General features: G+C 39.5%; 1 protein-coding gene and 1 non-coding gene across 2 annotated transcripts in view; both read left to right on the top strand.

The window, feature by feature from the left end:
* The window catches only part of TENM2 (teneurin transmembrane protein 2), a 945,756-nt gene that overhangs the window by 192,063 nt on the left and 732,839 nt on the right, over positions 1-20,854 (top strand). The gene's annotated exons all lie outside the window — the stretch shown is intronic.
* On the top strand, positions 9,863-10,026 carry LOC111727229. Its single transcript, XR_002774830.1, has one exon. It is a non-coding gene; the product is annotated as a U1 spliceosomal RNA (small nuclear RNA).

Here is a 20,854-nt window from a genome sequence, read left to right as displayed (position 1 = left end):
CACGACAGTAACAGGTGTGGTCAGGACCCACCTGGCTCTGGAGGCGACATGACCTGATACCTGGGTGATGGAAAGGAGTTCACAGGGAGGAAAGGTGATGTCCAGAGGGAATCATTAAGGTAACCCTTAGGGAAAAATGATATTAAAATTTTCTCCTCAAGAGGGTAATTTAATGATTCATTCATGACTCGATTCACTCAACCAGTACTTAATGAGTCTGCGACAGTCACTGTGCGCAGTACTGGAAACTCAAGTGAGCACTTTCTCATGGAATGTGTGATGGAGAATCGGCATCCGATGGAAGAGAGCAATAGTAGAACCACAGGTGAGATAGTGCGCTCCTTGCAGAAAATATGGCAATTCCTTAGTGGGAGGAAAGGCTAGGAAAGTGAATGTATGTAAAGCTTAGAAAGGTTTAAAATTGCTCAGCTGTGGACATGAGATTGTGTGCACTGGGCGAGAGGGAGTTGCCAAAAAGTCTTTTGGTCAGGGAGGTAGGATGATTGTTTACAAAAATCGACCCAAAGGCAAGTTAGGAAGCTCTTTCCATACATAGATGTTATATTACACGATTGTTTGCTCATTCATTCATTCATTCAATAAGTACCAATTCTTCGCATTCTGTCCCCTGGGAGGGGATTAGCGGGAAAAATAGACCAAAGAGAATTACATTTGCAGACAGGTGTAAAACGGACCCAACACATGAAGAGGATGATTCAACACTATGATTTCAACTGAAGTAAAAGTTTAAAGAAATAACTATAAATGTGTTTTCTCTATTCTTTGTTAGAAAAATAGAAGATTCTTATAAAAAATCCAATTATGCCATTTTTCTAACTGTCTACCTTAGTCTGTTATGAGCAAGACTTAAAGTTGGACTGAACAGATGACCCCAGATAAAAACACTAGGATAAGAAAAACCTAATATATTCAACCAACTGCAATAATTCATATTTTTAAGATTTCATTTAGACTATTATGAATAATTTTAATATTCAGCCTCTAAAATTTATGAACTCTAGTTAGATGACATTTTCCATTCACAAAGGCAAATGAATGTATTTAGATGATATACAATCTTTCTAATGGTAGAACTTTTTAATATAAAGTTTCTATTGTAATAATTTAAAATGAACATCACACATATTTGTTGAGAAGGCCTCAAGGTCAAAATTTTCAAATGCCACCGTCAGTTCTGTAAACTAATGCAAACTCGTAGTTGCATAAACTGGTAAGAAACCATGCTGTTTTCTTTTATAGACCACAAAATACTGTAAAGTTCCTTTAATGTAATTACATTTTTACATACTTGAGAGCATAGGCAGCCAGGATTGATACAAATATGAAGACAAAGTCCGTGCTTGACTTTGGGGGTGTCATTCCCGTCAGGAGACCACAGGGGTTGAACAAGAGAGTCTGGTGTATTTTATGATCCTATCCCTGACCCAGCCACAAATGATTATAGAAGAATCAGGATGTATGACTTCAGCCACATTTAATAAATTCAAGTGGATTTAATTCTGGAAATTTGGATAAGTGGAGGTAGAGAATAATGCATGTTAAGGAAGATCTCAGAATAATTGTTAGGAATATGTGCTAGAAATACCTTAGTTTCTGCCCTTCCCGAGGTTCTGCTTATTCCTCTCTTACATGGATTCTTTGAGATGGCCAGTAGCATTGCAATAAAATTCCTGTCTCATTTAGGTTAATTTAAATTAGTGTTCATTGTTCACAACCTAAAAATAAAACAAAACTGAAATGCTTAATCTGTATAGTTCTTGTACAATGGCAATCAATAAAGATTTGAATTTTAAACATTATTCTAATAGCATAGAGTCAGTATGAAGGATTAGTCAGCTCAAGAAGTTGTAAGTGACTGGTGAAAAATTGGTCCATGTGACTTCAAAGCCACGTTTAATTTCTGATGAGTTTAAGTTTTCTTGCTAAGTATTCCATGGGTTCTCTCATCCTTCCCTCTACCATGTACAAATCCGGAATAAGGAGAATTCCTAGCGCAAGCAAAGAAAACACAGCCACAAATATAGATGATCTTGAACTCTAAATCAATTGGAATGGATTTTAAAACAGAACTAGGACGAGTCCTTTTAGAAATGAAGTTAGGGCAGAAAATGGTACTTTCAGGTAGCGTGGTGATCTGGATATGATTCATTTCAGCCCATTGCTCCAAATATTCACAAAATTTTTCTTCCCCGTTTAGTTCTGTGGACTGTTCAAGGATATGTTTATCAGCGGCGGGAAGCGATGCCTGGTAGCTTTAGAAGATTGCCCTGTCTCTTTGCATTACTTCTTTCAACTCTGATGTTTACTTCGATTTTTAAAATGACACTGAAAGGATCTGTAGGTTCAGATGGATTTGGGTAAGAGAAAGTCAATGTCACGGAGACCAAAACTCTTCCCGAGCAACAACAGTCAGCTGTGAATCCCTTTCGCCTTGTCTCTTACGCACCTTCCTTTTATTTGTTATTATTTTCTTCTTTAGCGAGGCATTTTAAAAATTGATGGCCGCAACATGCTTTTAGAAGAGCATCCACTTTTCTTTTATTAGGGGGTGTAATTCAGGGAAAGTATATTGCAGAAACCTCCATTACAATGCCCCTTTCTGGCAGAATTCAATTGAGAGATGCTATTGCTATTTATTAATTGCTGGGGCTGCACTGTCATGGTTGATGATGTTAGCACAGACCCTCGATTGAGTTACATTCTTGTATTCAATTAGGGACTGTGTATTATTGTACATGTTAACACTGTAGAACCACAGATGCTAGCCATCTGTAGATTTGATTTTTTTTTCCCCCTCGTTGTCCTCAAAAATGGAGCAATTTAAATCAGTACTCCTAGAGAGACTTAGAAAATAAAATAAGCACATAAGCACATCAGTTGTAGGTTTAAAAACAAGGACAGCATAAAATTTAAATTTGAAAGACTCTATCAAAAGTGTTTGCATAATTAGAATTGCTGGGCATTTTAATCATGCGAGGTGGTCATTTATAGCTGAAGAAGAAGAAAATCACAAGTGGTACTGGATTCTCATGTCAAAATGTTTGTCTCTGGTTGAACGGAAGATAGTGTTACAGAATGACTGAAAAAGAGGATAAAATCCAGGGGGCTCACCTCCTCCAGGTGAAGAAGATGCCTGAGTGGCAAAGTCCTCCTAGCAGGACACTTCGCAGAGGAAGAATGCCACCTGTCCTCACCTCCTTCTTTCCTGGTGCCAAGTAACTACTGATACTTCCATCACAGAGCAACTTTTGCAGCAAAGCAACAGCATAGGAAAAAGACCTGGCTGGCAGCAGCAGGGTTGAATTTCTCAGACTCTTTTCATGAGGTATTCTAAATAGATGTTTTCCGACAAAATAGATCCTCGCTAAGGTACCTCGGTAACGCCTTTTCGTAGCAGCGCAATCGTTTGCCTTTGACAACCCGACACTCACTGTGATCACTTTTGTCACTTAATGTCAGTGTGGATGGAAGATCTCTTGTTTTTGTACAATCGTGACCTTCTCTTTGAAAACACGAGGCGTACACCCCATCGCTCTGGCCAAATTCCAGGTTAGGTAATTACATTCTGCTACCTAAAGACCCCCTGCAGTTTCAATTAGAAAAATCGTTTTGCCTCACTCTCCTACCCGTGGTGTTGTGGAAAGGGAGGTACCGCGCTGCTGAACAGCAGACTTGCCTCACCTCAGAAGGAGCTGTGCTCTTTATCATCCTCCATTAATTAATATTTATTGGGTACCCACAGGGTGAGTGGCTTGGGACAGGGCGATTTGGTAATGAAGTGTTCCCGAGTGCCAGTTGTCCCCTGCGAGTGAACACGCAAGACCAAAGTTTGAGCAGTCTACTCATTAGCGCAGAAACGGCGTCCATCCTTGTGATTTGGTGCTACCTTGCTGTCTTCTGATGTCTGTCCATCTGCTACACCTCTAATCAAAAATATTTTTCACATCACTGGCTCCTAATAGCCTTCGTGTTACAGGGAAAAGCTCTTTGTGGGGACTGACCAAAGAGTGTGAGCTGGCTTTTCAGTCCCAACCAGTTGCAAATTACAAATCTCTGCTCCTGGGTGGGGCGGCGAGGGGGCGAGTTTGTTGTCCTAATGAGCAGCACGCTTTTCATGTTGAAATAAGACCTCTGTGTTCCCAGGACTACATTGCCGTCTGTGCCATCTGCTCTTCTCTTGAGCTATCTACCTCTGTTCCCAGGCTGCAGAGGCCCTGGAAACTGGTAGAAAGAATCAGGTTTACCGTTTCCTTTTCCCTTTGTCCAGACGTTGTCTTGAGTCAGGGACTCATTTGAGATCTGTCCAGTGAATGACTTCTAACTTGCCCTGTGCTGGGAGGCTCAGATTCCCAAGATCGCCTCTTTGATGACATAACTTCTAGCAGGGTGTGATAATGCCATGAGAAGTACGTATGTCAGGGATGACTCTGTTTAACCAAAGAGGTCTCATTCCTCTATGGGAGGCATGGCCTGGACCCTCTGGTCTAAACGTGTTGTGGGCAGTGGGCAGCTGCATGCTCACACATTCTGACTCACACAGGTGCTGGGGAGACTTAGCAAAGCCCTTGCTCTTTAGGACTTTACATTCTAACACTAATTAGAGAGCCCTTGGGTTCCCTGAAGGATGATGACGAAACACGCATTAAGAAAAACTATGCCTTTGATGTTTATTTTTAAAGTTGCATTTCAAATTTTCAAATGTCTCACCACCTTCCTCTTTGACTGCAGGAGAGGTTGGTGTGTGGGAGCATCGTTCCTGAGACAATGGCAGTATTCTTTGTACTGGGGGGTTATCTTACAAAAATGTGCAATTGCTTATACGTTGTTACAAAACCAAGGTTGAGAATGTCATTTATGATAGTTATCATAAGGTTTGTCTTTTTAAAAAAAAGTCCTAAAGTGTACCCAAATGTGCCATAGCTGCCAGATTCCAGGGGCCTGGGTTCAGCTGATTTCCTTTCCTCATCCGTCTGCTTGCTGCCCCCTCCTCATGATCCTTCCTTGGAATCCCAAGGAACCTATTTCAACACTATGACACATCCTGGTATTCTTAGCCTTATCTTAGACAGTGTCCTTCACTGCCCACCAGAAGAGGTCTTCCACCACTTACTGTCTGTGGCGTCTGCTATCAGTTCCTTGGTTGCAACCAGCAACCAAGTTCCCCAAGTCAACTCTGGGAAACTTGAGCAAAGGGGAGCTCGGTGGAAGGAGAGTGGGAGCTCAGAGAATCACTAGGCAGGCTGGAGCACCAGTGCTAAAAATGGGCATGGGGAATGTTTCCCAAAAAAGTCCTTCTGTTTCAGAGATGCATGCTGAAATATTTATGACTAAAATGACGCTTTTTCTAGAATTTGCTCCGGTGTAGGATGAGGGTAGATAGGACTATAAAAGAAACAAGAATAGTCATGAGTTGATGAGTTTTTGTAGCTGGATGATGGGTACATTTGAGTTCATTTATTGTCCTCTATACTTCTGGGGACGTTTGAAATTCCCATGGGAAAAATAAGTCAAAATTAAAAGGTATATTCAAGGCTGGTGCTTCTGATAGCCTCCTCTTTGTATGAACAGAGATAGGCAGGGTGACTCTCAAGTGGATCGGAGATGCCCCGTGAGGAAGATACACTTGGCTTGTAGATATTCGCTTTGCTGTGATCCAGCCAACAGGTGGATGGGTGTGTGAGGATGTGTACACATGTGTGTGTACGTGTGTGAATGTGCATTCTGTGGAATGGCTGTGTGTGTGGAAAGGCATATAAGCACCCGAGCTCCTTGTGTGTTTGTGTGTATGCGTGGAGTCTGTAAGAGGTGTACACATGCTAGTACATGAGTACCTGAGTTCTACGGTAGTGTGGGTGTAGGGCTGTGTGTGTGTGTGAGAGAGAAATAGATCTGGCAATGTGTGCGGCCTGAGAGCAGAGGTGACAGAGTTGAAGTGCCCTCGGCCTCTGCAGCAGGTTCATCCTATATTTAGTTGACAACTGTCCCGTTTGATACGCACTTCAGCCTTTGAGGTTTTGGTCCAACGAGTACTAACCCCAACATATGAATGTCCTTTTCTCCAAGTGGAGTACGATTTATCAGTATTCGGACGTGATTTGTATGCTCTCAATCAGTGCAGCAAAAATATTACCTGCAGTGTAGCGTATTGTCAATGCATTTTCCACATTATGTCTCAACGATTTTTTTAAATACCAAGAAATGGGCAGGAACCAAGGTGACCTAGATGGTTAGGACATGGGAGTAGAGAAAATAGTGAGCAGGTGAAGAACTGTCTTCTTAGGGACCTGCAGGGAACAGGAGCACTTACCTTCTTTTCGTCTCAATCACTGGGCTGAAGGCCAAATTCCAGGAAAGCAGTCTCGGATGGAACTAGCTGGCTTTTCAGCGTCATTTCCAGCTATCCCTAAAAGATGGACAGAGAGAAAATGGGATCCTTCAAGGGCGTGGTGAGAAGCAATGAGGATTTGAACAACCAGAACTTATGACTTGGGTCCAGGGGAGAGAGTCAGTTCCTCTAAAGGAAAATAGCATGCTGTTTGGCACGGAGAAAGAAACAGTGGGCAGCCCCTTAATACTCAATGTCCTCGTTTTTCTCCCCGACTTCTTCTGCAGTTAAAATCTTTAGTAGCTGCTGATACTCCAGAATCAATTTTATACATCTTTGGTGTGAAATCCAAGTGTGGACCTCCATGCATGCCCGATCTATTTTTATTTTCTTTTTCTCCATCCATTTTAGTCCACGTTCAGGCTGAAAATAGTAATGACACAAATAATCTCTTTCTTAAACATGCTGCCGACTGCCCTTCCCAGGTGCCTTGGGTCAAGCTCCTCTTTCTACCTGAACTTCCTTTTTTTCTCTTCTTTGCCTTGTACATCCTGACTTGTCCCTCTCTATCCAAGTCACACGGCCTGTGTTCCCATTGCACTGGGTTACGAGGAACTAGCCTTTCCATATGGTGTTACAGTCAGGGTGGGCTCCAGCTTTCAGTCTGGAGGATAAGCTCCTTGAAGGCAGGGACCGTGACCTTCTCCTCTGAGTCTCTACTGCAGCAACCAGCACCATATGACGCAGTAGTAGACACCCAATCAGACACATACTTTGAGTCAGCCTTTCTTGTTAAGGCAACTTGTTCATGTTGATCGCGCCTTTTGCATAGATGCATTCGAAATGTTGCCTTAATCTGCATCTGATCTTATGCATCTGTACTGACTTCTCCCTCTGCAGCTCCGTGCCCCAAATCCTTCTTCCTTCTCCTTTTCCTTTGCACCTTCTGCCAGTCTTCAAGGGAGCCACCCAACGGTCAGGACCAACAGTGGAGACTTTTGGTTTGCTTTGAAGGAGGCCGAGGACTTATTAACGCGATGGCTCCCTTCTTCCTTAGTTAGGAAAATCTGAGGACCGCGTCGGGAGCTAGACTTTGCCACATCACCTTCACCTTATTTGGGGTATTAGCCTCAGTCTTAGAAATAAATAGACATTGGACTCATCACTGAGCTGTTGCAATAACAGTATAGGGCAAGGAGGAAAAAAGAAGGCAAAGTGGAAGTACAGAAAGAGAAAGCTTCGTTTTTTGGCTAGTATTTGTGTAATTGCCACAACCCTAAAAAGGAGCTGTTTTTCCAAACTTGACATTTGACAAAGATAGTAGGGAACTTGGAAGCAAAAATGCAAAATAAAAAAAGTACTAGGTCATGTTGCTTGCTCGAGCTATTTTTGGCAAGGCGAAGATGCACGGGAATATTTCATTTTGACGTGAACTCTGACCACTCTTCACTTGTCATATGACTGGAATGTATATGTTTACCCAGGACAGGGCAGGGTGTGTGATAACGGTCGTGCAGTGCACTGTGACCGTTTTAACAATCGGGCGGACTTATTTGAGCCGAGTGCATCTGCAGCCCGTGGGGGATGAACTTGGGTGACCCATTTCTTCTTCTTTGTTTAAGAATCAGAACTATCAGCAGTCAAATTACGAATCGGGAGCTAATAGGGTGAATAGACGCAAGGAAACAGCATGCACCAATTTAATGAAAGAAAAATGTATTATATGCTCAAGACACAAATAAAACGCCACTTTTAGATTACAGTTTTTCCGATCTATTTATTTGCTTCATTTTCTTTAACTGCTATTTCGCTCCACTACAACTTTTAATATTCATTGGATAAACAATACAGAAAAGCTTGGTTATTTTCAAATTTTCGTTGTGCTCCTTCCAACTTATTTTTATATTTCCCTGCGTATAATGGAGTATTTAGTTATAATAGGACACTACATTTTGCATGGTTAAGTTATTTCTCTTCTTTTCAAGATGTCTTAGAATACTGGGCTAGAAAAACATGCTGGTTAAATGGTTGATTTTAGTCAAAATCACTGAATCCCCACTGGGATACACTGTTTTACAAAGGGTGGTTTGGGGATAATTATATCAGTTTTCGGTGGGGATTCATGCTGAAAACGCATATTCCTCTGTCAATTCTAGGACCAAATACATCAAAACGTACACTAGTAAACTGAAATCTGCATTTTTAGCAGCCTTCCAGAAGAATCTGTGTGCACCAGCATTTGAGAACTCCTAATCCAAGCACTGGCTGTAATATCAATATATAATTTAGCTAAGAAATAACAGGCAGGTTTTAAATATCATCAACATACCCTCGATCCCCTAATAGCTCCATAGGAATTATATTTTATTTATTTTGTTAATTGTACTGCTTTAAAGGTTAAATTTTACCCTCTTTAATTTTAATTAACCAATCTTCTATGCTTTGAATATTTGTCCCCTCCAAATATCATGTCGAAATTTAATACCTAATGTGGCAATATTGTGAGGTGGGGCCTTTAAGAGGTGATTGGGTCCTCAGGGCTCTCCCTTTGTGAATTGACCGACTCATGGATTAATGGGTTATCATGGGAGGGGAACTGGTGACTTTATAAGAAGAAGAAGAGAGATCTGAGCTCGCACATCAGCCTGCTCGGCCCCTTCCCATGCGTGCCCTGTGCCACCTCGGGACTCCAGAGTCCCCACCAGCAGGAAGGCACTCATTAGATGCAGCCCCTCGACCTTGGACTTCTCAGTCTCCCTGACTGTAAGGAATACATTCTTTCTTCTTTGTAAGCTACCCAGTTTCAGGTATTCTGTTCTAAGCAAGAGAGAAAAGACTAAGGCACAATGCAAGCGAACCTCCTGTTTCTAAGTTTGGAGGCTCTATTTTCGACTCCTCCTCACACCCAGCTCCTGTGGACTTGGTCCCTAAACCTGCTTAGCCTCCTTTGATTTCAGCTGTGCTATTTTTCTCTTTGAAGCCATTCCGTGTCTCCTCTGTTTTGTTCTGATCAAATGTCCAGCTGTCTGATTAATGCAGACCAGCGTTCCACCCACTGACGACCTCATCTTCTCTGCTCCCTTCTCAGCACTTCATCACATGCATTTCCATTTATGGGGTTTAAGACTCTGATCTCCAGAAGTGTTTCCAGGCAGAGCCTTAGCTAGTTAAGTTATAGATTGTTACTTTTTAAGTTGTGTTGTTATTTGAATTACATATATATATATTTATTTATTTATTTATTTATTTCCTAATGAAAGTAAGACCTTTTATTATGGAAATCTTGGGAATACAGTGGACCCTGGAGAGTTAAAAATAACTCTGTATCTCACACTGCCGAATCTTTACAATTATGATAGTTTTAAAAAATTGAAACCCTAGAAACATTAAGAACACCTGCTAGATCCAGTTTTGTACCTTTCTTTTTCTCCCTTAACGAATCTTATGCTTACCCTGGAAAGGGGCTCTGTGGAAGGTCAGATTTTAGGAAAGAGGAGAATAAAAATTAGTGTGAGAATACTTACCGGGCAGGGGCGATACCATGATCACGAAGGTGGTTTTCCCAGGGTGAGGCTTATCCATTGCACTCCAGATGTGCTGACCTCTGCCATTTCCCCAAATGTGGGAAACTCACCTGCATAATTTGTGGTAGTGGGGGACTGTGTTCCAACTTTCCCCTGGAAAAAAAAAAAATTAGTATGGGAGACCGCAGAAGGAAATGGAAGAGGAAGAGGAGCATAATGATGGGAATTTGAAAATTAATCTAAATGTGTGTATCAGATTAATATCTTCCATTGTTCTTAATTTGAGGTGGTTGGAAATGACTTGGAAAGCTCTATAATAGATTATCGGAGGTAGCAGCAGCTTGGAGAGTTAAGAGCAAAACATCACAAAAGTAGGGGCAGTGAGTGTTGTGACATGAGTTGGTTTGGTGCTTGGGTTCAGGTTGCTTTTCCTTTGCAAAGTAATTTGAGAATTTCTTCACAGAACTTATCTTTTGCATGCCTAATATGAAACAGATGCCATTTCTGTCCCATGGAAATGGTACCTGATCTCATCTAATGAAAATGGTTAGAATGCTGACTATTCCTATTCTGGTATTAGGGTTATATTAGGCAACTGGTATTATTCATTATTTCTAAATAAAGCAAAACGTGGACCCCCATGCATGAAGATATTTATTACTTATTGATATTTAAAGGTTGTTAAATTAATCTTATTTAAATTACTTCTACTGCCAACCACTGTTACAATAATTTATTATATAATATTACTTGAGGGTTTTCTTTTACTTTAATATAAAACTTGCAAAAACAATATATTGCCTGTAGATTTTTTCCTACAGTTCATTGTAACTGTGACTAATTCATCACAGCTGTTTAGACATGCGAAATCTATAATACTTCACAATGTTGATTTTCTGTTTCTATTTTCTAAGACTAGAGCTTGATTTGAAACCATATAATGAAAAATTACATGCATCTTATTGGGAGAAATATTACTTTAACCACTTGGAGGTAGAAGCCCAGGAAGAGCTGAGTGACTCGGCAGACAGGGCTGTGTACATGGAATTCTGATAACCGTACAGAACTTTGTTATGCCCTTCGATGGTATTGGGATTAAACTTATCCTTAGTTGTTTACTTTTGATCCCAAACTAATGTCATTTTACTCTTTCTTTTACTTTTCCTGTTACCAAAGGAGTATAGAATGTCTTCCAAAATACAATTCTTTGCAAAACATCCCGGGACCTACTCTGTTTATGCATCATCCACCACGCCTTTCTCTTCTGTTTCTTCTTTTTCTCCTTTTCTTCCTCTTTTTTTCTTTTCCCAATGGGTATTATATAGCTGCGAGTTACAGCCATTCAAAGGGGTGGGCCAAGGCAAGAAAGTAGTGATTTCTGCCTTCCTACCTCTCGTCAGATCTTAAAGGGTTAAATACGAAAACAAATCAGGGGTAAAGTGAGGCTGTGCATTTATTGGTGGGGATGGATTGTATCTATTCCATTAACATGGATGATTGAACGCTGCCTCCGTATAATTGTGTTTGATATTCAAACTGATGCTATCATTTTCTTAGTAATGATTGAAAGCTGCCTGGGTATCATTATGTTTGATATTCAAAATGATGTTATCATTTTCTTGGTTTGCATGTGGAAAAGACTGATGAATTATTAGTTACATCAAGTCTTTAACATGTGCAAATTAGTCAAATGCAAAACATGTTTATAATATTCATAGTTCTTATTCCTCCACTTATATTATTTTTTGAGGCTTCACCCCAGAGCAGAAGGCTATCAGTTGGTTTTAACCGCCACTTAGTTATTTATCGTGTAAATACTTGAAGTGCAGAGACCCTAGAAAAACCAGGGATATATGTGGATACGGGGAAAGACTGACTTTGTCACCTGAACTGTCGTTATGATGCAAAAGGTAATAGAACTAGAGGGGAATTAAACAATGTAAGTAAACTTGGTATTTTTCAAAGGGCATTTGTATGGAGTTTGGATATTGTATATAGTATGCAGGAGACAGGGGTGGGACAAACTGAGTTTCCAGGCATTCATTCTCTGAAAAAAACCTCATTTACTAAAAATAAAATAATAGCAATCCACAAAATAGAAACAAGTTTTGCCTCGTGGAGTTGGGAGAGTCAGGCATGAATTGAAAAACCATATCAGATGTATACTCACTCGTTCTGCCAAGTTCTGTGAAGGGAACGCCGAGGAAATGTTAAAGGGATCACAATCTTGATGATCTCGGACAAAGGAGATCTATCCTATGGAATCGTTTAAGCTCAGCCCTAAAACGTGAGTAATAATTTAACTGGGGAGCAAATGAAAAGAAGAGTCTCCCAGCCAGAACTGACAGTGTGCCAGTGACTTGCTGTGGTAGAAGTACCTTTAAAAATGCTCACTTTAGGGGTGGCACCTGTGGCTCAAAGGAGTAGGGCACTGGTGCTCTATGCCGGAGGTGGCAGGTTCAAACCCAGCCCTGGCCAAAAACTGCACCAAAAAAAAAAAAAAATGCTCACTTTGTATTTAGTACTTGTTCCATTGTGTCACAAACAAAGTATTATTAGAATCCGTGCGATGACTGCATTGATTATTATATGGTCAGAGCAAAGAGAAATATACGAGTAACATCATGCAATTGTACTTTATTGGCCAACATCTTTATGATTCTTTTATGGTTTCACTATGAATAACACAGAGAGAATTGCTTTAACTACAGCTAACTTTACGAAACTTGGTTTTCCGTCCAGACTGGGGGTAGAGGGGAGAAAAAGAAACCACATATCAATACTTTTCAGGAAAGGAAAATAATTTACTATCTTACTGTCACAAATATGCTGATGTGTGAAGTTAGATTTAAAGCTGTTTTTAGTAAATAAGACTCAGCAATCCAGTCAGATTTGCTGGCATAGAATTCATTTGGTATAATGACACTTAAGGGTTGCTTGACTTGTGTGGCATTTCCTGGTGCCCAATCCCATTATGAACGTAAGAGAATGTGAAAAAAAAAAGGGTAGCACTTCATAGGTCTCAAAGTTTCATTTGAATGAATTATTGTTTAATTTCTCATTGCAGAGTATGAGTGATTGCTTTTAGGATCATTCATAACTAGCACATAGAAATATTTGCTGTGTAGTATTTTGAGATATTTCTAAACATTATTTTCTGGGCCTAAAAATTATCCATCATCCCTAACTTATTTTTTTTAATATGTCTACATTAAATAAATCCAAATTAATTTGTGAAAGTTCCATCTTCATTCACATAATTATCCATCAGACTTAAATAACTTTTCTGATGCAAAATGTCAGTTAATTATTAATACGTAGTATGAAAGCAAAACAAAAGTGGCCAGGAGCATTTTTTTTAATTTATAATTGGATTTCTGTATGTTGTTCTGAAGCGTAGGAACTCAACTATCAGCTTTTATAATGGGAACCTAATAATTGTAGTCTTGTTAAATATTCCTTGATTTACGATAAGTTGAAGAGTAGTTACCACTCAAGAAATCAAAAGAAAAAATTATTTTTAATTCAACGTCATTCTTAAACTGTATTACTCACAAGTTTCATTTTTTGGAAGAAGCATCTCATTAGCCTTGGGATAGAGAATCAACTGTCTGTGGCACTCTTCATTAAAAAGAGGATTTCTCATTCTTTGATAGTACTTTGTCAATATCAAAGGATAATGTATTTAATAAAATATTAAAAATGCCATGTAATCTTGCAAAGATACCTGAGACTCATATGATTGAGTATACCTCTTTCATATAAAATTCCCAACCTCTAGAACAATTAGGACATAGATCGTTCAGTACTCTCAGAAATAGCCGTCACCACCAGGTACCTTCAATTCAAGATGAATGTGTGTATCACATTCCTGGATTGGGCCAACTGACATCATGCAAATGGTGGCATTAGTGTCACTACTAATAATGACTTTGCCTTCAGCCCTGTCAAACAATATCAAGTGGTTAAGCTTTAACTTTTGTTGCAGAGTCAATGACAACTAAAAGCAAAAAAATATATAAAACAATCACCAGGTTACTGTGGATTCAATAGTGAAGTGATTTGCTTTGCGGGTAAATAACCATTATCATAGAAAGTACCACGGAATCTGAGATTTTTATATTGTTTTGTTTTGCTTTCCTATTTTTAATGAAATCTATACAGGTTCTTTCTCTGTTGATTTTATTTTCCTTTCTGTTATAAAATTAGAACTTGTCATTCCACTATAGGTCTTTGACAGTTAAATAATAGCTGGCGAATGATTAGCACTATGAGGAATTACGGCTCACAGAAGAGCTCTCTGACTCAGCAGATAGAGATAGGCAACTCAGGTTTGCCAGGAGAACCCCCGTGAACGTGCCGACATCAGAAGGCAGAAAGAATGCCGCCTATTGAAGCACCACAGCCAGTTTGTTAAACCTCCCTTAATTATCAGAATAATTTTCACTTGAGCCTTAAAACCAATTGGCCCACACATATTTCACTTTAAGCATTTTCAGCTTTGAAAGAGGGGTGGGTGAATTACATTGAAATGGCTCCCACACCCCCCTTCCTACCCTCCATCTCCCTTTAATGGAAAAGGGATCCTGGTAATATCCAGCTATCTTGCTAGTACAGCACCAAACACAAAGAAAGGACAGGAGGGGTGGTGATTTTAATTATCTATGTAAATTAAACTATGTGCCACAGTACTGTGATTGAAAGTCATTACTTTAACTTTATTGTTTAGTTATGAGTGTAAACCTCAGCTCAATTAAATTATAAAGCAGATCCTGATGGCTGCATGCATTCAGTCTTTGAAGGGGGAAAAAAGAAGAAGAATACAGACAGGATGACAGAGAGCCTGGGCTGGCTTTCCCGTGTCATCATCCCAGATACGCCACCATGAGGAACACGTGGCAAGAAAAATTTCTGTGTATTTTTTCCCTTTGGGTCACCTGTCCCTGTGCAACAGAAATTTGCCAATGTTCAGAACTGTTTATTGCAATTTTTTTTTTAAAGTTAGAGTAGCAGCTTCCTTTTATTTTGTCCATTTTACTGAACAAATAGTGGTGCAAAATTCCCGCCAACTTATGTCTGGAGTAGGATTTCAAGCTCAATTTTTCCCCTGATTTCCCTGACTTATCTTTTAATATTTTAATATTTTACAAAATAAATTTGTATTTAATATTTAATACATTGTTTCTCTTAGTGACAAATAAAGGTCATTCTTCTCGTCTTTATTTTTGCTACCTCATGGGATTATCCATAACTGTCTGATTGTGTCAGCTCTGTTGTCAGTAGACTAATTGTCCTTAAATTAAATATATTAAAATTTCTAATTGCGGTAAGAAGCAACGCTGTATTTCCCCTTGAGTCATTGCTGAATCAGTTTCCTCACATGGGAGATTTATTTAGAGATAGTTTTACTTCAGTTGGAATAATTGAGGACATTCAGAATGCCAAAGTTATTGAATTAACTTGAAAAGTTACATTTACTCTGCAAGAATTACTTCATGCACGAGTTTTAAGGTAGATGCCTTGAATCGACACTTAATTAACACATTTACTTTTGGCCGATTATTTCTTGAAATTATATTTCCTATCCCAATTGTAATATTTTGATTTGTAACAATTACACACTTGAGAATCTAATAATTCGGGATTTAATGGGTAATTAAAGCTATTCGACTTTTCTAGCAAAGGTCATTATTCTTAGTGATAATAGTAATAAGAACGAACGTTTATTGAGCACTCATCATATGCCAGGAACCATGCTAAGCATTTCATAGGCATTGCCTCTCATAATTTTAACAATAATGCTGTTACGTGAATGTATTCTCATTATTTATTATCCCATTCCAGGCCTAGGATTGCTGAGTTACCCAATGAAGTTTAAAAGCTATTAGGGGGCAGAGCCAGGTTGTGGATCCGAGTCCACGTGGCTTCCAAGACCATAAGGCTGGGATAAATAGAATGAAAAAACAATGCATCGCAAGTAAGCCTACAGTAGAAATGAGGATAACTCAAGAATGATTCTTAGCTATCATCCTATCTTGCTCTATTTTCATTATCTGTTAAATTCTTAACAGCAAATCAGTGTGTCCTATAGGTTTACATCCAGAGCCCTTGGCACAAATAGGCTCTCAATAAAAGTGTGTTCAATTTGATTTAATTGATGTTTATTTTTAACATGTACTGGAATATGAAATGGATTTGCTCAGTTTGGAATGTGACCATGTTAACGCATGTCATTTAACCTCTAAAGTGTCCAAGTTCACAGCGGTTTTCTTTTTCCCGTGTCTTGCAAGTGCCGCCCTATGCTTGCTAATACTTGTAAGGAGTTTGTCACGTGCCCACTATGCGAACTTTCCTGAAATGCTATCTGTAACCATACCTGTGGGATCTCACGATGCATCTAGTGAATTTATCATCTGTATAGAAGGAAACTATCACAAATTTGTAAAGCTCGCCTGCTCCATTTGAAAATGCCATTGCGCTCAGAAGAACACTTTGGTTTTTTGTTTTGTTTTGTTTTCTTTTCTTTTTTATTGTTGAGGATTCAGGCACAGAGAACCAGGTTACACTGATTGCATTTGTTAGGTAGAATCCCTCTTACAATTGTGTCCCGTCTCCAAGAAGCGTGTCACACACCGTGACCCCCCATCACCTCCCTGCTGCCCTCTCTTTACTCCCCCCTTCCTCCATCCCTCACCATGCACTAGGTCATCAATTTTCCTCTTATCAGAATTGAGTACATTGGATTCTTGCTTCTCCATTCTTGTGGTGCTTTACTAAGGAGAATGTGTTTCAACTCCAGGTTAATAGAAAAGATGTAAAGTCTCCATCTTTTTTAGTGGCTGAATAGTATTCCGTGGCACACATATAGCATAGCTTGTTAATCCATTCCTGGATTGGTGGGCATTTAGGTTGTCTCCACAGTTTGGTAATTGTAAATCAAGTTGTGATAAACAAATGTCCTTGTCATAAAATGATTTTTGTTTTCTTCTGGGTAGATGCCCAGTAATGGGATTGCAGGATCAAATGGCAGGTCTAGTTTGAGTTCTTGGAAGATTCTTCATACTTTCTTCCAAAAAGGTTGTGTTAGTTTGCAGTCCCACCAGCAGTGTAAAAGTGTCTGTGGACAGAAGAACACTGTGAATGAAAAGAGAAATAGATGTAGAGTATCAGCATTTTGTTTCACACCATAAATAGTTCTCAGTCATTCTTTGCCCAAGCTATTATTATAGGGAAAAAACAATCAGTGCTTGTTTTTTTAAAAAAGAAAGAAAAATAAAAAGGGAAAGATGTTGATATTTTAGTTGAGCTGAGTTTATATTATTTTGTTTAGTTTGGATTGGGGAACTCCACCTGTGATTTTATCTGTATCCCTTAAATTGCAATTGCAATACTTCTGATGATTTGGTGTAAAATCTTCAATGCCATTGTGTTTCTAAATACAATTATTAAGCCCCAGCTTTTCTTCATTTCTCATTTTATTATGAGGTGGTTCCTAAGTTAAGTACATGTGGGATAATAAGAAAAAATAGAGAGCAATGTGTTTGGGGAAGAAGCTACGTGAGATCATGTTTGAACACGGCACCAACTCCTGGTTACTTCCGTCCTTACCTTCTAATTTGCTCCATGCCATTCATCCCACACTTAGGCCATACCTTCTACAGATAAAGCCCTGGGATAAAGGATTAGCATATATTCAAAGATCAATAAGAATAGCCCAGTGTCCTTAACTAACCCACAATCTAGTAGAGAACAGATAAAGTATGCACAAAGACAGTGTTGATTATGCTCCGAGGAGGACAGATGAAAGACGGGCCAGTCAGAGGAAAAGTGATTGTCTTTGATTTTAGAGAGGCCCATGGGTAAGAAAAAATTTCAAGGAGAAAGTAAAATGTGAGTTGCGCCTTTAGGAGGGAATGGGATTCAGCTACTTCTGAGAAAGAGATGCCTGGAATAGTTACAGATAGCTACATTTCTCCTTTTTCTGTCTAGGACAGCGCCAGCCTAATCACCACCAGCACTAATCAACCTTAATGCTTCTTTGTTAACAATTCCTATAAGAGATAAGGAATTTGCATTCTTTTGTTATAAGAGGACTTGCCCTAAATGCAATCACCAGGACTCTACTTTTAACTAGATTTCTGGCAGAGAGGAATTCACATCTCCTTGTAAGTTTTAATTTTCTTCTCTATAAATAAAAGAAATGGACACGAATTGTGATCGTAAGCTCCAGTCCTTCGGTCATGACTGCCTGGTATCCTTGGTAGGCTGTGCCTTGAGCCTTACAAGGACGAGCCTGAACTAAGCAGAGAGAGACTGGTGATCAATTAATTATGTCTGTCACAGGCATAAACCAAAGGAGTGTTGGTACGCTTGTCAAATATTTACAGGGATGCATTTAATCAGTTCAGTTAAGGCGGGATTCAACATTTTGGGTTGCCAAATACCAAGGGATGCCTTTATTTCCCAAGGAAGAGTGCAATTTGAGGTAGAATCTCTCAGTTTAAGCTACTCATAGAGGCAAACCTAGAAAGTTATGGGGGCTTCAGGAGCGACACACACTGATTTTAATGTAAAGCTCTAATCCTGAGCTTATGAGGCATGTGACATTCTGTTTGAAGGATCATTTGAGTACTTCATAATTGGATTGGAAAGCTCTAGACTTAAAAGCAGTTGAATATTAGTAGGATCTGGCTGTAAATAAACTCAAAAAGATACCTTGAATTGGTAACTGGATTACCTGGGTAATGGTATATAAGGAATGTGACATGCAGATTCACAAAGAGCGTTTGAGAATGACATCTACATTGAATGTTTAGGGATTAAATGTATCCAATAAGAGATCTCTGATATAAACTGAGTGATATGCTTAGCTGCTAGAATAATTTAGTATGGCCCACACAGCTGTTAGGGGGCAACTTTGATTCTTGCTCATTTAAATTGAGTTTCATCAACACTGTTTCAAATTAGTTCATTTGAAATTGATACTCTAACATTGGATGCTGAGGTGCATGAAAATGTATGATAAGCATAATTTTTATTTTGCATTATCCGGATTACAATTCCTATCCTCCCAGAGATGCATTAGGGATCGCTGGCTGGAATGCATTTATGTACAGGTGTTATCAGTTCCTCTAAAACAACCAAAAAGGAATAGCGTCTTTGTATGTTTATTTTCCTTTCACAGATGTTTCTTTGGCATTATATTTAGCCTCCTAACTACACCTCTTAGGTTTAGAAGAGACCTGAGATTTATTACAAAATTATTTTTAAAATATGGCTTCTCCATTGCCCTCGAGTGACACAAATGTCAGAATTACCTATGGAACTCCAGGAAAAGCAATTTAATTTTTTTTCCCTGTGTCTGGGCCTGTGTGGTGTCTATTTTTATGAAATAGTTTTCTTGTGTTTTTTCCTCCTTTTATAATTTTTAAATGAATGCGTTGCAGTATCATATCTTTCGCTGAAGCAAGGATGATAAGAGCGATCGCAGAACACTCCTAGTTGTCAGGGCCTTTAAATTATAATTGATTAGGGCACAAATAAAGAAGTGATAGGGGATTGGATTTTGAAAGAAAATGGGACTAGGTGTAACTGGTTTGAAGATATGATTTTATTGTGGAAGAGTTGAAACACAAAGGTTTCCCCAAAGTCTCATTTTTCATAGACATGAGATAAAATCTGTAACTCTCATTCCACTGGGGTTTAGGCCATTTGTTGGCTTTAATTTAATTGGATAGAAAGTAAGGAATAATGGTTTACTTTGAGCTCTCTTTTATCTTCCTTAGTACCACGTCACTTACATGACCCATGGGCTGTGCGAGGGTTTTTGAAAAGGCCTCTTTAAAGCCTTCCTGCACTTATTTGGGCACTAAAATATGTTTTACTCAGAGATGTTCAGAGGCAATAAAATATAGAATATCATTTTAATAATAGAGTAAAATTCAGTGAAAGGAAAGTAAACAGTAAATACAGGCTGAAAATGGGTAATGAAAGTAAAGCCTGCTTCCCAGAAGTTAAAGTGCTCGGTTTTATAGCAGGCATATAAATGCCTTATGAGCCTGTTTGGTGGAAAACACTTAAATATGTAGATCCTCCGTGAAGCCTCATTACTTATATTTCCGAATGTCTGCTCCAGCATGTCGTGTGCTCTGTCTTTGGGACACACACCATTTGTGGGATCCACGGGGGTGCCCACTTTAAAGCAGGTGTGGACTGAACACCCAAACTCTCGGCTCTAATGACATAGCTGATTCTTAGCCTGGGGGTACAGTTGGTGATCGTCTGTGAAGAGTCCATATCCATTCAGCAGAATCTTTCCTGTTTCTGAAAATACCTCGCCCTAGACATGCAGGAGCCACTTCTCTGAGAGGAAAAGCAGTTTCCCCTTCACTGACATCCTATTGTTAGCCCTGCTATTGAGTTGGCGGCAGTCACCGTCCTGCTGACTAAGATCCCGTTCTCCTGGGTCTCACCGTGGTCGAATCGATGCCACAGTCTCGATAGGAAGGATGGTAAGGCATCCACCACATAGGAAGGATGGTAAGGCATCTGCATAATGTCTCCTGTTTAGCCTTCTGTTCTCCTAGCTGCTTCCTTAAATGCCCAGGTTGCTGGTGACTTAGGCTGCGTGCTCTGTGGACCAAAGCGCAGGCAGTGCAGGCTTCTCCCTGTTCTCTGTGACTCAGTGGCCCCATGACCTCATATTGGGCATTTTAATTTACTGAATCTCAAGATTCTCTTTGATTCTTCCCCAAAGCTGTCATCGAGTATCAATCCACATTTACTGGGTATTATTCAAAGTACTGGAGATGCCATCCCTACCCTACCTGTAAGGAGCTGGCCATCTTGTAGAGAAGCCAGGGAGGTGAACTGCCAGTTATGACCCTGGACTCATCAACTTCCTGGTGGGATTGTGAGGCGAATGGGGCCATAATACCTCAGTGCTTTCTAAGCTTTCTACTGTGCTGCCGTAGGAATTTCAGGC

The sequence above is a fragment of the Otolemur garnettii genome, unplaced genomic scaffold (assembly GCF_000181295.1).
Source record: "Otolemur garnettii isolate 467f Iridium unplaced genomic scaffold, OtoGar3 scaffold00003, whole genome shotgun sequence".
In the NCBI taxonomy this organism is placed as follows: domain Eukaryota; kingdom Metazoa; phylum Chordata; class Mammalia; order Primates; family Galagidae; genus Otolemur; species Otolemur garnettii.
This window is presented reverse-complemented; position numbering and strand designations above follow the sequence as displayed.